The sequence below is a fragment of the Bos taurus genome, chromosome 19 (assembly GCF_002263795.3).
Source record: "Bos taurus isolate L1 Dominette 01449 registration number 42190680 breed Hereford chromosome 19, ARS-UCD2.0, whole genome shotgun sequence".
NCBI classification, from domain to species: Eukaryota; Metazoa; Chordata; class Mammalia; order Artiodactyla; family Bovidae; genus Bos; species Bos taurus.
In genome coordinates this window covers 35,828,703-35,843,321 of record NC_037346.1, presented here as the reverse complement: position 1 = coordinate 35,843,321, position 14,619 = coordinate 35,828,703, and the positions used below count along the sequence as shown (strand labels likewise).

The 14,619-nt window shown below is 49.7% G+C and overlaps 1 pseudogene; it reads left to right on the top strand.

Annotated features, from left to right (window-relative positions):
* The first annotated feature begins 2,421 nt into the window (after positions 1-2,421).
* The window catches only part of LOC112442749 (group XIIA secretory phospholipase A2-like), a 28,546-nt pseudogene continuing 16,348 nt past the window's right edge, over positions 2,422-14,619 (top strand).

Here is a 14,619-nt window from a genome sequence, read left to right as displayed (position 1 = left end):
TTTGTAGATGGCCCTGGTGGTTTAGATCCCGTCCTAGAATCCTCAGCCCAGCAGGGTGACAAGAGTTCCCCATTGGCCCCACGCGACAGGAACACAAAGTACCTTTGCACACAACCTTTCTTTGTTGGTGGTGGCAAATAGGGCAGGCCTAAGGGCAAAAAGGTAATAAGGAGGCAGAAGTTTGTCTTGGACGGCGTTTGCAGCCTTTCTGTTCTGTTCTCTTCCTGCTTGGGGTTTCCTGCTGGCTACCCCCTCCCCTTGCTGCAGATTGCATGCCGAAGTTTAACCTGTTTATAACCCAGAGTGTTATGAAAAGACTGCTGAGGGAGCCTAAGGCTTTGGAGGAGATTTACGATGAAGGGGGTAGGGAGGGCTTTCTCCTCCTTCGTGGAACTTGAACCAACCTACAGCTGGTCCCAAAGAAAGCCTGTGATTGTTCTGCCCCTTGAGTGGCCCCTTTAGCGTCTCTTCTTTTCTCGGCTATTTGTAAGGCCTCCTCAGACAACCATTTTGCCTTTTTGCATTTCTTTTTTTGGGGATGGTCTTGATCACTGCCTCCTGTACAATGTCACGAACCTCCATCCATAGTTCTTCAGGCATTCTATCAGATTTAATCCCTTGAATCTATTCCTCACTTCCACTGTATAATTGTAAGAGATTTGATTTAGGTCACACCTGAATGGTCTAGTGGTTTTTCCCTACTTTCTTCAATTTAAGTCTGAATTTGGCAACAAGGAGTTCATGATCTGAGCCACAGTTAGCTCCCAGTCTTGTTTTTGCTGACTGTATAGAGCTCCTCCATCTTTGGCTGCAAAGAATATAATCGATCGGACTTCAGTATTGACCATCTGGTGATGTCCACGTGTAGAGTCTTCTCTTGTGTTATTGGAAGAGGGTGTTTGCTATGACCAGTGCGTTCTCTTGGCAGAACTCTGTTAGCCTTTGTCCTGCTTCATTTTGTACTCCAAGGTCAAATTTGCCTGTTACTACAGGTATCTCTTGACTTCCTATGTTTGCATTCCAGTCTCCTATGATGAAAAGGACATCTTTTTTGGGTGTTAGTTCTAGAAGGTCTTGTAGGTCTTCATAGAACTGTTCAATTTCAGATTTTCAGCATTACTGGTTGGGGCATAGACTTAGATTACTGTGATATTGAATGGTTTGCCTTGGAAACAAACAGAAGTCATTCTGTCATTTTTGAGATTGTACCCAAGTACTGCATTTCAGACTCTTTTGTTGACTGTGATGGCTACTCCATTTCTTCTAAGGGATTCTTGCCTACAGTAGTAGATATAATGGTCATCTGAAGTAAATTCGCCCATTCCAGTCCATTTTAGTTCATTGATTCCTAAAATGGATGTGAGAGTTGGACTACAAAGAAAGCTGAGCACTGAAGAATTGATGCTTTTGAACTGTGGTGTTGGAGAAGACTCTTGAGAGTCCCTTGGACTACAAGGAGATCCAACCAGTCCATCCTAAAGGAAATCAGTCCTGAATATTCATTGGAAGGACTGATGCTGAAGCTGAAACTCCAATACTTTGGCCACCTGATGTGAAGAACTGACTCTCTGGAAAAGACTCTAATGCTGGGAAAGATTGAAGGGAGAAGGAGAAGGGGACAAGAGAGGATGAGATGGTTGGAAGGCATCACCGACTTGATGGACATGAGTTTGAGCAAGCTCCTGGAGTTGGTGATGGACAGGAAAGCCTGGCGTGCTGCAGTCCATGGGGTCACAAAGACTCGGACACGACTGAGCAACTGAACTGAACTGAACGGGGTGGCCCCTAGTCACAAAGCTCAGTGGGGAGGTACGCTCTCTCTTTTGTTTCCCTCGCTGGATCCAAGTCCCTGTGCCAAGGTCCCCAGATATGGGGCCTGCACAGTCTCCTGTTCCTGCTGCTACCCCTGTGCCCCTGCCCCACAACATATCGGACCTACTCATGCTTAACCCTTCTGGGTGTCAGGCCTGCACTCAGCCTTCAGACATCAGCTCACTTGATCATCATTAGAGCCCTGAACGCTCCACCCCATTTGATGGATGAAGCGCCCAGGCTCAAAAGGATTTGACAAGCTGCTGGGATTTGAACTTTGGCCCAGGTGGCTACAAAGCCAATCCACTTTGACCCCCTTTCCACCTACTGTAGCCTGGAGATCCGGCTCTGTTCCCCTGGGCAAGCACAGAGCCTGACGCTTCTGCTGCCCTGAACTGCCCAACACTGATGTTCCCAGGGAGCAGAGGCCAGCCAGGAACGAGGGAGAGGGACTGTCCAGCACTGTGGCTTCACTCCAGGGCAGGGGCAGACTGCCTGGGTTGGCTCATTCCTACTTTTATGATCAACCTGAACCTCAGTTTTCACTTTTGTGAATCTATTTCTGGGGATTCGATTAAATAAGAGAGTTTGAGCCAAGTTCTTGGCACAATGGCCCTTGGCACAATGGTGCCCAAGAAAACCTTTCTGACTGGAGGCAGGGTGAGGAGGGGATGGTGATGAAATGGCACAGAAAACCACAGGAAACTTCATTACAGAGACTGACAGCATGTGCAAGGGAAGGGACAAAACAAGAAGAAAAAACTTCAAAAATTTGGCTGAGTAAAGGCAACAGTGTAATTACTATCATTTATAAAACTACTTTCCATTAATGCCTAATTCCCATGAAGTGCAACAATGATTATCTCATTAACTATGTGTCAGATTAACTTTATTGTAGGCTTTATTTGATTAAAATGGTGAACTCTCAACGTATACACTCATTCTTTATAGTCTGTAGTTTCTGGAGCACAGTCCTCTGCTGACAGCTTTTTCTACATTAGAAGGCGTATTTTCAGGCAAGAGACTTGTAAAATTCATTTATTTTGATTTCCCAAAGTGAAGTGGAGAAGGATAGAGGGAAAGTCTCAGAACTTTCGTCAGTGTCCACCTTGAAATTTGCAAAGGCCAATGATGAAAGGTGAATTATGTGTCAATGTTTTTAAAATCTGGGGGCAGGGCGTGACTTTTATATTATTTGACTATTTTACTGTATGTATTTGTATTATTTTGTAGGTAGTGGAGGATGCTCTTTTTTCCCAGATATGTTAGAAACTCAAAAGTTGTTACATTCTGGATTCTATTTCCCCCATGGGGAGGAAAGATTGCTCGCTGTCATAGGAGTTTAAGCACCTGACATTTTTCTCATTTTCTGATAGGCAGTACAGCCCCTCCCCTTCTCCTCACCCCTACCTTAACCGAGAAGAGCATTGTTCTACACAGCTCCCCTCTACACAGGGTGATAGCTGAGAATTTTCAACAGGGAAGTGTCATGCTTGGCCAGCTCTGGGGAATATAGAGTAATTGGCTGGAATCATGGACCTGGGCACATGAGAAGACAGAACTGGTTGGGGGAGGGTCCCCCAGAGACTGGGCATCTTCCATGATGCCAGACTAGAGGCGCTGTGTCCAGGGGCTCAGGCCCTTCAGCAGCTGCTCTCACCTCCAGGGACCCTGGTGTGTGCTGTTGACATACAGAAAGAGTCTCTGAAGCCCACAACAGACTCCAAGGACCCTCTTCCCAAGGTCCAGTTGTATGTGTGTGGGGGGGTGTTCAGGATGAAGAGCCCAGCGCCAGCACTCAAGTCCAATGCAGGGGGAAGGATGGGGTGGGTCAGCAACCCCCTGACTCTATTACAGAAAGGGAGGCCAGAGATCCAGGAGGGGGTACTGTCCTGCTGTTCTGATTCCCTGGGGTCTGTGCACATAGGGGCCTGCAGGGGAAGGATGAAATACCAGATGGAGATGCTTACTCTGATTCCAACTCAGCTCTCAAGGCCTGAGACAAGGGCAAATTGGGATCCTGGAGGACCAGGAGGGAGGGCCTCAGAGAGAGGAGCCCCTCACAGTGAGGTGCAGGAGGTACTTACTGGTTTCACCCTGTCCTCATCCGAATCCAGTGCCCAGATGTGGCCCATGAAAGAAGCCTCCAGCTCAGGGCTCCTGGAGACCATCTTCCTCCAGCCCTGGTCTCACTCTTGTGGTCTGGCTGCTTTGCCTTTGGTCTGAGCATGAGGCCCAGGGCAACTCTGTTCAGCAGAAACACGCCGGCACATACATAACTTAAGATTTTCTATGGCCACATTTTTAAAGTGTGAAAGAAATAAGTGCAATTAATTTTAGGAATATATTTTTGCTTATATCCAAAATATCCAAAATATTATCATTCTACTATGTAATCAATATAAAAATTTATGAGATCTTATGTATTCTTTTTTTGGACTAATCTTCAGAATCAGGTGTGATGTTCACTCTTGCAGCACCTCTCAGCTTGAGCTAGCTCTATTCCAGGGCTCAATAGCCACGGGGGGCTTGTGGATGCCACACAAAGGGCTTTCCCTGTGCCCCGCCACTCCTCAAAGGGCCCATCCTTTGGCATCCTCAGAGACCCCAGGCTTTTGCCTTTCTCTGACCCAGAAGCAAGCCAGCCTTTGGGTCTGGGTGTCTATCTCTCTTTCTTTTGTTGAGCAGGGAGGCCCATGGGGAAGCTGTCACCTCCCCTCTCTGCCAGACAAGGGATTCCCATTAGACTTGTAACTTGCAAGCAATGGGACCTGTTTTTCAAGTGAGCTCTTATGCAGAAGCCCCATGCATACCTCAGAGGAAAGAGTGGCTGCTATTTGTTTGAAAAAGATGAGGGTCATGGGCCCTGCTTCCTCCAGGCCCTCCACTGGAGGTAACTGACTAGCCAGGTTCCAGAGTACCAAGGAGGAAAATCCTGCACCAAGCGTTAGTCTGCAACTCACATTTCTCACGTTGCTTATGAACCCATATACACAGTAAAAGCATGAAAACACACATGGGAAATGCACCTGTCTCAAGTTAGTGGCCTCTGAAGAGGGAGGAAGAAGGCTGGGTGAGGGACGGCACTTCTGTTCTACGGCCAACATTTAACTTTCCAATCAAAGGAGACTAAAGAAAATGAGCAAAATGTTAACATTTGTTCAAGCTTAGTGGTGGGTATGTGGCTATCTAAAATATTACTCTGTACTTCTCTGTATGATTGAAATATTTTATAATGTAAAATTTATGTAAAACTTTAATAAGGGTAAAAATATACAACCTGATGTCATCTAAAGCAAAAAAAATGTTAATAGTAAAGTAAAATGTAAGCCCCCTCCCATCCCAACTACAATCCCCTACCCCCACATTATTCCTAAGATGCCTTCCACTCTTCCTGTTCTGACAGCCCAGGAATCCAGAGGCTCAACTGACCAAGGCTTGGGGTCCTGGAGAAAAGGACTAGAGTCAAGTAGCTCTTCAATAAGCATTGATTGCATCTATGGCTACCAGGCATGTGCACGCCTCTTGCGTGATTAAGAGCTAACCTGGTTCAAGAAGAGCTTAAGAGAAGAGACCTCTGGCCACTGGCCTCCGGTGCTGGAGTGGGAGGCTGGGCTCTGCTACCTCCCTGGCTCCCAGGGTTCCCAGTCTGTAGATTTTGGGGAACCCCCTCCAATCCCAGCCTGCCTCTCCAGTGCACTATGGATTGCTCTGGACTCATCTAGCCTGCTCACTCATTTGACTATCTGTGTCTTCTCCCCTGAGGACTGGCTCTGGCTCCTCCCAGTAGCCTCTTCTCTCCCCTTGGCTCTTGAGTCCTGGAAGCTCAGAAAGGTCATTTTTCTGGTCTGGGCAAGGGGGAGGTGGAGGGTTGTTTGACAGCAGCCATGAATTAGGTCTGGTTGGTTTATTTCATTCCAGAAAACAGGTCCTGCTGGTTTGCCATTTGGAGAGTTCGGCTCCAGTTCCCAGCGGCTGGTTAAATGGTAAGTTGCCTTTGGTTGTTTGCGGAAAAGTGACAGAGAAGGAGCCGCCAGCTCTGGTGAGGAGCGGGGTGAGGTCCAGCTAGCTCCAGGTGCTGGACTGAAAGTGAAGCTTATTTTGTTTGTTTCTTACTCTTTTCTGGGATCTCCCTCCTTCACATGACTTCCTAGATGAGTAAGAGCAAGGAGGAGAGGTGATGGTATTAACAGAGTTCCACAGTCACCCAAGACCCTTCATGGGGACCCTTCATGCTTAATCAAGAGCCCTGTGTCCATTTGACAGCAAGAACAACAAAGGCCAATTCGAGTGAGGTCACTATGAGTCACTAGCCTTCCTGGCTCAACATTCTGGGGCCAAGAGGCTGAGCAGTCTCGGTGGGGGTGGGGCCTCTGCTTCTTCCCACAGACTGTCCCTTCTGGTTTTTAACCCCTCCATTGTGTGGTTGGGGGTAGGGTCACCACCCTCCCTTTGTTTAGCACCTGCCTGATTATAGAGCTGGACACACGGATCTCATCTGCTTCCACAACAGCCTTTTCAGGCAGGGCTGCTTTTGCAGACTAGAGAGAATCTAGGGTCAGAGAGATTAGGGCCCTTGTTCAGAGTATTGCTGCTGATCAGCCTGAAGGAAACCAGGCCTCCAGGCACCAGCTTGGGATGTGGGCTTGTCTGAGGCTCCCAGGCTTATGCCAGACCTGCCTCTGTTTCCAGAGGAAGGACCCCAGAACGCAATGTTTCTGGTCTGATTGCGGGAAGGATAAGGGTTGGGGATGTACAGGGGTCCATTTTGGAGTGGACAGTCAATTTGAGAGCGAGGCTTCAGACCAGCCCTCCGTTTTCACTCTTCTGTTGGGTTAGCCTGTCTTAGCCTTAAGAGTCTGTCAGCTCACTCCCAGAGTATCAGTGCCATGCTTACTGGCATTAGTTTGGCCATTTCTCAAGTAGGGTCCCACCTGTCACTGAATGCTTACCTGGTGTCAGCATTCTAATGAGAAGAAGGAAGAAGAAGCACCCCCCGACTCCTGGCCCACAATTCCAAGTGGGCAAAGGGAGTTCTGTCCAGCTTTTGGAGACCCTGGGGAGACAGGCACCCACCCACCTTCTCCCAGTCAAAGATTATGTGCAATACAGGACAGGCCTGGGTCATCCGGGCTTCTTGGGGCATGAGCTGTGACTCCTGAATTTCCTCCTTGGTTCCCTGGAAAAGATACTACCTTCTTCAGCAGCTCTTGTGAAGGAACAATGACATAATGTGTGTGGAGGAGTCCCAGGCAGGGGCTAGCACAAAATGTGGGCCCAGCACCCTCACCCTCCATGGCTCCCCAGGCATCTCTGCTGTGATTTCAGCCTCAGAGGAGCGGGAAGCCCCAGGGTTTCACCAGGAGGGAGCATGGTGACCTTATCCTCAGCAGCTGGCTCTTGCTTCACTGAGGCCACTTGCTGCCAAGCAGGGGCCAGATGTTTTTGCTGAGGAATCTGTAGAGGTCAGTGGGAGTCAGGAGCCAGGGTCACAGGGCAGGTGGGCTAAGGACAGCTCCCCATGGCAGGCCACAGCTGGGGCTCTCCCCAAGCTGAATGCTGGCTTGTTTCCTCCTGCCAAACCGTCTTATGTTAGTGCTGGGTTGAACACACACAAGCTGGAGTTGAGAACTGAACCCTCAGTGTGTTTAAAGGCCTGGCCCAGGGTGAGTCATCGCTTAGCCCCTCTAAGGTCAGAGCGAGTGGCCCAAGGAGCTGGGCTCCTCCTCAGTGTGTCCTTGGAGGGTACGCTAGGCCTTCAGCCCTCACGCTGGGCCCATCCTCCTCCAGCGAGGAGGCTGAAGGATGCAGCCTTGAAAAGCCCATCACCTGGTTTGGGAAGAGGGACCCTCTGGCCAGGTACTTTCAAACTTTGATCCAATTTCTCCCTCCTTCAGGGAGGAGAGACACAGGGAAAGGGTGAGTCAGGCAGCTCCCATCGGCTGAGAGAGTGTGTCTCAACTGGGCACCCAGTTTTGCTTCCAAGGCGCTGGGCCCTCTATCTCAGAAAGGGCGCTGCCTTCCCTGCACCTTTGTACCTCCTGCTGCCACACACTTGCTTCCTCCAGGGCACCCCAGTGAGTGACTCTCTCACCCTTAGGACAATAGAGTGTGGCCGCCCTTACAGAACCAGTTTGAAACCAAACAGTGACATATCCCAGTTCAACTGAGCAGGAGGCTACAGTGGGGTGAGCACAAGTCAGTTCAAGGCCAAGAAAGGCAAAAGATCCATAGGGGCCCAAAGGTAGACCACAGCACAACACACTGGTTCATTTTCTCTTCATTACGACAACAGCTTTGGTCTAGTTTTTGAGTTTTCTGAAAGAAATAGGCTGCTTGGCTCTTCCTGCTGGGAAGATATCTGAGAGTACAGTTTCAACTAATCTTAGTAACAAGTGGTATGGCAGTCAACACTCACAGAACACGCCCCCCTGACTCTTTTCTCCTCTGATCGGCAGGGACTACATGGCCTTGCAAAGTAATCCGATGGTCCCTTCTCTTCCTTGGGACCCTATCAGGGCTTCTGGGCCGCACATGCCTTCCTCTCCTCAGCAGCAGGCCCGATCCCGCACCCTGGGCGGCAAAGGAGAGGGAACAGATTGAGGGGCTGTGGCCTTCCTAACATGAGAGAGGAGCATTTAGGTCCAGTGTGCTACCTAGAACTTACAGAAACATCCTGAGAGGTTGACAAGTCTCCACGGGAGGTCTTCCCCCCCCCCGCCCCAAGGGAGCTGAGGGCCCTTAGAGGTCTCATGGATCAGAGGATAGCCCCAGCACAGGCATTTGGGTGGACGTTGAGCAGAGCCTGGCAGAACAGGAGCCGGAGCACAGGCTGAGCCACCATAGGGGAACAGGCCCTAGCAATTTCCTCACAAACGGAGAGCCTGACAGGGCTCGTACAGTGTACATTCCAATCTGGGATGGAAAAGCTGGTGGGGGCTGCTGGACAGGCAGCCCAAGGCTTCTTCCTGGAATCGCCCTCAGCCATGTGCTGAGGCCCGAGCAGCCCTCACCATGTGTGCAGAGCGGGCCAGGGTGGGTGTGGGGTAAAGGGCGGGGCACTGCTAGATACAGATTGGGCTCCCTGGCCAGAGCTTAGGGACGAAAATGGCTAAGGACACCTTCTGAATATGCTGCCTGGCCTCTTCCTCTGAGGAGGAGGAGGTGGCAAAGAGGAAACCCGAGTGGCCTCTGTCAGCCCTCTGCTGCCTGGCTTCCCTGCTGCCAGCCGCCTTGGGGGTGAACTCCAACCCGCAACTCCACCGAGCTCAGAGGCCACATCCTCTCCTGCTTTGTGCTCCCGACTTTCTGCTGATTTCCTGCAGAGCAGTCTGTTATTCCCACAGTGTGAAGAGCAAAGATGGCTCCTCCCCCAGGGCCCGCTCGCTGGGCACAGGGGACCCTAGCTGACAACCTGGCTCCTTCATAACGCAGGGTATGACTGGAGCAGGCACACCCGCTTCCTGGACCTCTAAACCCTTATCTGCTGACTGAGGGCGTGAGACCAGAACACCCTTGACCTGCCATCCAGACCCTACAGCCTCCCATCCCATACCTTTCCTCACCGGTACCATCCTTCTCCTGCCCACTCATCCCCGGAGAGCTGGCAAATAACTGTGCCTTCTCCTCCTCAACCGTGAGCCATCTCTCCTGGACTGCACATCAAGGGGCCCAACAGTCAGGGGCCCCTTTGCAAACACCTGAAGCTGCCACTCAGCCTTGGACTAGGTTTTCACAATTTACCGTGCACCTGTCTATTATTCATTATTTCCTTTCACCTTCATTGCAAGGTAAATATTGTTAGTTCTATTTTACTAACAATGAGATGACCGAGTCTCAGGCCTTGTAGCTTTGCTCAAAACCACCAAGCAAGTCAGGAGCCGGGCTCGCTTTTGAACCCAGATCTGTATGGGGCCCACACCTGGGCCCAGCAGGCCCGTGGGTCGCCTTCCTCTGTGGGGCTGTAGTGCAAACACCCAGGTGCCTCTACTCAGGGCTTGGCTCCGCCGCCAGCTAAGCCTCGTGATGTCAGCATTGCCATGGAAACCCTTCCCCTGGCATTGGGCAGGACCAACCTTCCTCGTGCAGTTTTCCTTTGTGTGGACTTTGCAATGCGTTGCCAAGGCAGTGGGGCCTGCTGGGCAGGTTGGCATGGGGTGGAGAAGGCAGACAAACTCACACTGCATCCCAGCAACATGGCCCACGTGATGGGAGAGTCCATTGCTCTCTGGAGGGAGGGGCCGTGGTCTAGGGCCTTGGGCTAGTGGCCAAGGCCATGAAGGTTTTGGGGGAGACCCTGGTCAGAGCCCCAGCCTGGCAATAACCTTTTGGCATATTTAATGCTCCCTTGGGGTCTTTCCATCTCAGAATCACCTGGACCAGAGTCTTGTGATAAAGGCAAATCCCAAGGTCACTGCTCATCATGGGGTGAGGAAGAACCTCAGTTTAACCTTGTCCCCAAGAACAGTCTATTCTGAGAACCACCGTTTATGGGAGATTAGATTTACTGAGCACCTAGATGTGCTGGGCTCTTTGGTCCAGTTTATCTTGCATAGTCCTCTTCCCAACACTGAGAGAAGGTGAACGGAGGAACTAGGTTTTTGGTGGGTCTTTCTAATCCCCATTTCATAGTGGAAGACAGTAAAACTCAGAGAGCTCAAATCTCTTTCCTGCCTACTGTCACCCAGCTTGAAAGTGGCAGACTGTGGATTCAAACCCAGGGGTTCAAAGCCTTGCCCTGCAGCCTGTCCACTGGCCAGGGCCAATGGCATGGGCCAGGAAGCCTGGCTTCCTCCTGTTGGTTTTCCAGGAAGAATCCTTAAGTACCTTTGTAGAGTGGGCCAGCTCTGTCCTGAGCCTCCCACATGCTCCCAGATCTAAAAGGACCTTGAGCCAACAGAGAACCACAAAGCCTGTGCCTCCCTGCCCGCGTCTGCAGCCCGCTCCACCTGGTGAGAAAAACCATTGTCCCCACTAAGTCCCACAACACCTCCCTCTGCCGGTCTGTCCCGGCATCCTTGCTTTCTTGAAGGTCTCCTGAAGTCCCTGGTCCCTCTGCCTGCCCTGGGGTGGGTGGCTACTGACCCAGTCCACAGAGATACCACCTTCTTGGAAGTCTCCAGGAAGAGAAACTCTGTGACCTTCGTCTCTGTGCTGATAGCCCATAGCCTTCCTTTGTCCAGCTTCACCCCTCCTGCTTTCTTTGAATATTGGCTCCTCTAGCCTCCTCTTCTGTCTCCTTCTTTCTTAACAACCCTTCAGGGTGTTCAAAGGGACTTCAGTCCTGGGGTTCTATTCTGCTGGTAACTGTGGGGGGAGGCTGAGACCCTGGCTGACTCCAGGGCTACTGGGTTGGGACTCTTCCTCCCCACATGCATCTCTCACAACAAACATCAGTGATGTTGGATGAGGGCTGAACACACAACAGGGATGCCAAAAAGTGTTGGACGGTGAATGGTGACGGGACTCTCAGCCCTGTGCTGGGCGCGTCAAAGTCAGTCAGCGTTCTGGCTCCAACCATTACCTGGCTCTGCTTGTCTTCTTTCATCGAACAAGTATTTCCTGAAGACTGTGCTATGCATTCTCTGTGCTCATAGGAAGGATTAAAAAAAAAAAAAGCTTCCCAAAAAGCCAAAAAAAAAAAAAAAGTGAAGTGGATAAAAAACTCCAAACAACTAAATACCTGTGATCCCTGCCCCTGTAGAATGTTTAATATCACTTTGGACAAAAAGAAAAGATACCTCCAAATACTCCGAATGGTCATCTTTAGCTGGTTGCATCGTGGGGGACGTTTAATGCCTTTGCCATGTTTTCTGAACGCTGTAAGATACATTACATAAGAAGAGCTGCCCTAGTAAACACAAGTGTTTCTTGCAATCTTATTAAGAATATACCAGGGGCTTGCCTGGTGGCTCAGTGGTAAAAAATCTGCCTGCTAATGCAGGAGACACGGGTTTGATCCCTGGTCCAGAAAGATCCCACATGCCATGGAGCAACTAAGCCCCTATGCCACAACTATCGAGCCTGTGCTCTAGAGCCCGGGAATTGCAACGATTGAGTCCACACACTGCAACTACTGGAGCCCTCAGGCCCTAGAGCCTGTGCTCTGCAATGAGAAGCCTGCTCACCATAACTAGAGAGAGAAGGCAATGGCACCCACTCCAGTACTCTTGCCTGGAAAATCCCATGGATGGAGGAGCCTGGTGGGCTGCAGTCCATGGGGTCGCTAGGAGTCGGACACGACTGAGCGACTTCACTTTCACTTTTCACTTTCATGCATTGGAGAAGGAAATGGTAACCCACTCCAGTGTTCTTGCCTGGAGAATCCCAGGGATGGGGGAGCCTGGTGGGCTGCCGTCTCTGGGGTCGCACAGAGTCGGACACGACTGAAGCGACTTAGCAGCAGCAGCCAGAGGGAAAGAAAAGCCCACACAGCAACAAAGACCCAGCACAGCCAAAAGTAAAATAAATTTTTGAAAAGATCTTAAAAAAAAAAAGAACTCACTATTTACAGACTCTGGGCCTGGAGGACAAGTCAGAGGTGAGGTTAGCCATTCCCTTTCCCATGCCCAGACAAGTTGGTAAGTTTTCCCAGCCCCACCTCTACATGGAGGGTGAGGCTGCTGGGGCTGAGACATCTGGCCACAGGGCCCTGGAGACCCCCATCCCAAGCAGAGAGCGCAGAACAATCAAGGCACAGAGGAGAACTCCTCCCACAGTCCTCTTAACCTCCTCCCACAGTCCTCTTAACCTCCTCCCTAGGCCTGCCAGCCTTGGGGAACAGAGGGGAGAGAGGCAGGTACAGCTTTCCTGAAGCAGAGAGGCACCAGTGAGACTTGGCCTCTCCCAGTCTGTTTAGTCATCTGTAAATGAGGAAAACACCTCTTGCACTGTTGGGGGAACTCAATGTGATAACTGGCTCATGGGCACTGAGGGGGCTCTTGCTGAGTGAGTGGAAGAACCACAGGCTGGCTGTTCTCCCTTATTGGATTGAACCTCCCCACTTTGACCTCGAAGTTATAAAACTTTTATAATCTGGGTGAGAAGCCCTTCCTACTCCTCACATTCTTGAGCACAGGCTACAGCAGAAAGCCCAAGGCTGATGATGCCCTGGTGTCCGGCTCTCTGGAAGTTCCCCAATGCCTTGGGGTCGAGGTGACCCCATCAGGGCTGCCACACCCAGCTCCAGCACACCCCAAGCAGCAACCACAGGAATGAAAGGGGTTATGACTGTCTTGTGGGAAATTCAAATATTTTAAAACCCTGTAAAGGCCAAAAACAGTTCATCTGTAGGTTACAATCCATGTTCTAAATCTCAGCATTAATCTTGCTAAAATAGCACCTTTGTATTTTATCAGGGCCTTTCCTCCAAAAAAAGAGACCACAGTGAGGGAATCACAGGCCGCTTGACTGTCCCTGGGTCATACCAGGCATCCGTGTACCGTCTCAACACAATGGGTTTTCAGGCTCTGGTGGATCTGAGATTTTGGCGACAGTCCGAGGCATTGAAAGTTTCCCAGCAAATAAGGTGGGGGCCTCTGTGGAAGTAGAGGATATGAACTGTTCCCTACATTTGCTGAGAGGAGGTCCACTGCAAGGCTGGGCTTGGGATTCTTGCGGTGGGTCCCAGAAATACCCCCTTCCCACACTAAGTATATAAGGATTTGTATCTGCTCTTCCTTCAGTAATCCCTGCATTTGATTCTCTAACCAACCATGAACAAGACCATGATTCCCATTGCAAGGGAAGAAATTGAGGCCCAAAGGGTAATTTATGAGAGGTTGTGCGGGGATAAAATTCAAGCCCTAAGAACTAGGACCATGTTATAGCAGATTTCCCAAAAGCTTTTTGCTGTCATATCTTTCCGAGGAGACTGTGGTTAGTGGGATTTCTTTTTCTTTGTCAATTTTATTTTGTAATCATTACACAACCCCCATGTTAATACCCATGACAAGAACCCCGAAAGACCAAAAGATAATCTGTAACCAACATCTGTTGTATTTCCACATATTTCCTTCCAACCATTATTCACAGGAAAATCCTATTTCATTGCCTCTGAGATATGAGTTTTTCACTTTTCTAAAATATAAATATAAATGCATTTTATAATTGATATATACACATAATGTGCCTGTGTTTTTGTTTTTTTGCCCCAGAAAAGCTCTTGGTAAATCTCTTGTGGCATAGAATCAAAGAAATAGGATAGGTCTTTTTGTGGAGATATAAGACCATCAATGTGACTTGCCCTCATCTCCACTTCTCTGTAGAGCTCTCTGCATCAGCAAAAGTCAAGCAGCCCCTACTGGATGAGACCCAGTATTTCATAATCCCTGGCTGGCCACACAGAGCACTCTGGTAATGTGACTAACTTCAGTACAAACCAAAACAGCAGTAGGACATATGTAAGCCACTGCTTATAAATTCTAAGAGGAAACAGAAAGGAAAGAAACTGACATTTAGGGGCATACCTATTATGTGCCAGCCTTGTGTTGGGGAATTTCAGGAATGAGGAGGGCTTCTGGCCTCAGACTGTAAAGGAAAGGTGTTTAACAATTTCAAGGTCAGGGTGGGGAAGGTTTCCAAGGGAGAGTAGCCCAACCTGTAGTGTCCCCTGACCCTTGGGATTAATAAACCAGAGTAAATTTTTTTAAAAGCATCTTTACATGGAAGATGTCTTGTGAAGCTGCCTGCTTTCAGATGTCAAGTTATGGGCAGCCACCACCTGTACCTCTCACCTCAGTCTTAAATGATGAGTCTCAAAGTTTATTGAGAATCAGGATCACCTGGAGGGTAGGTTAAACCACAAAT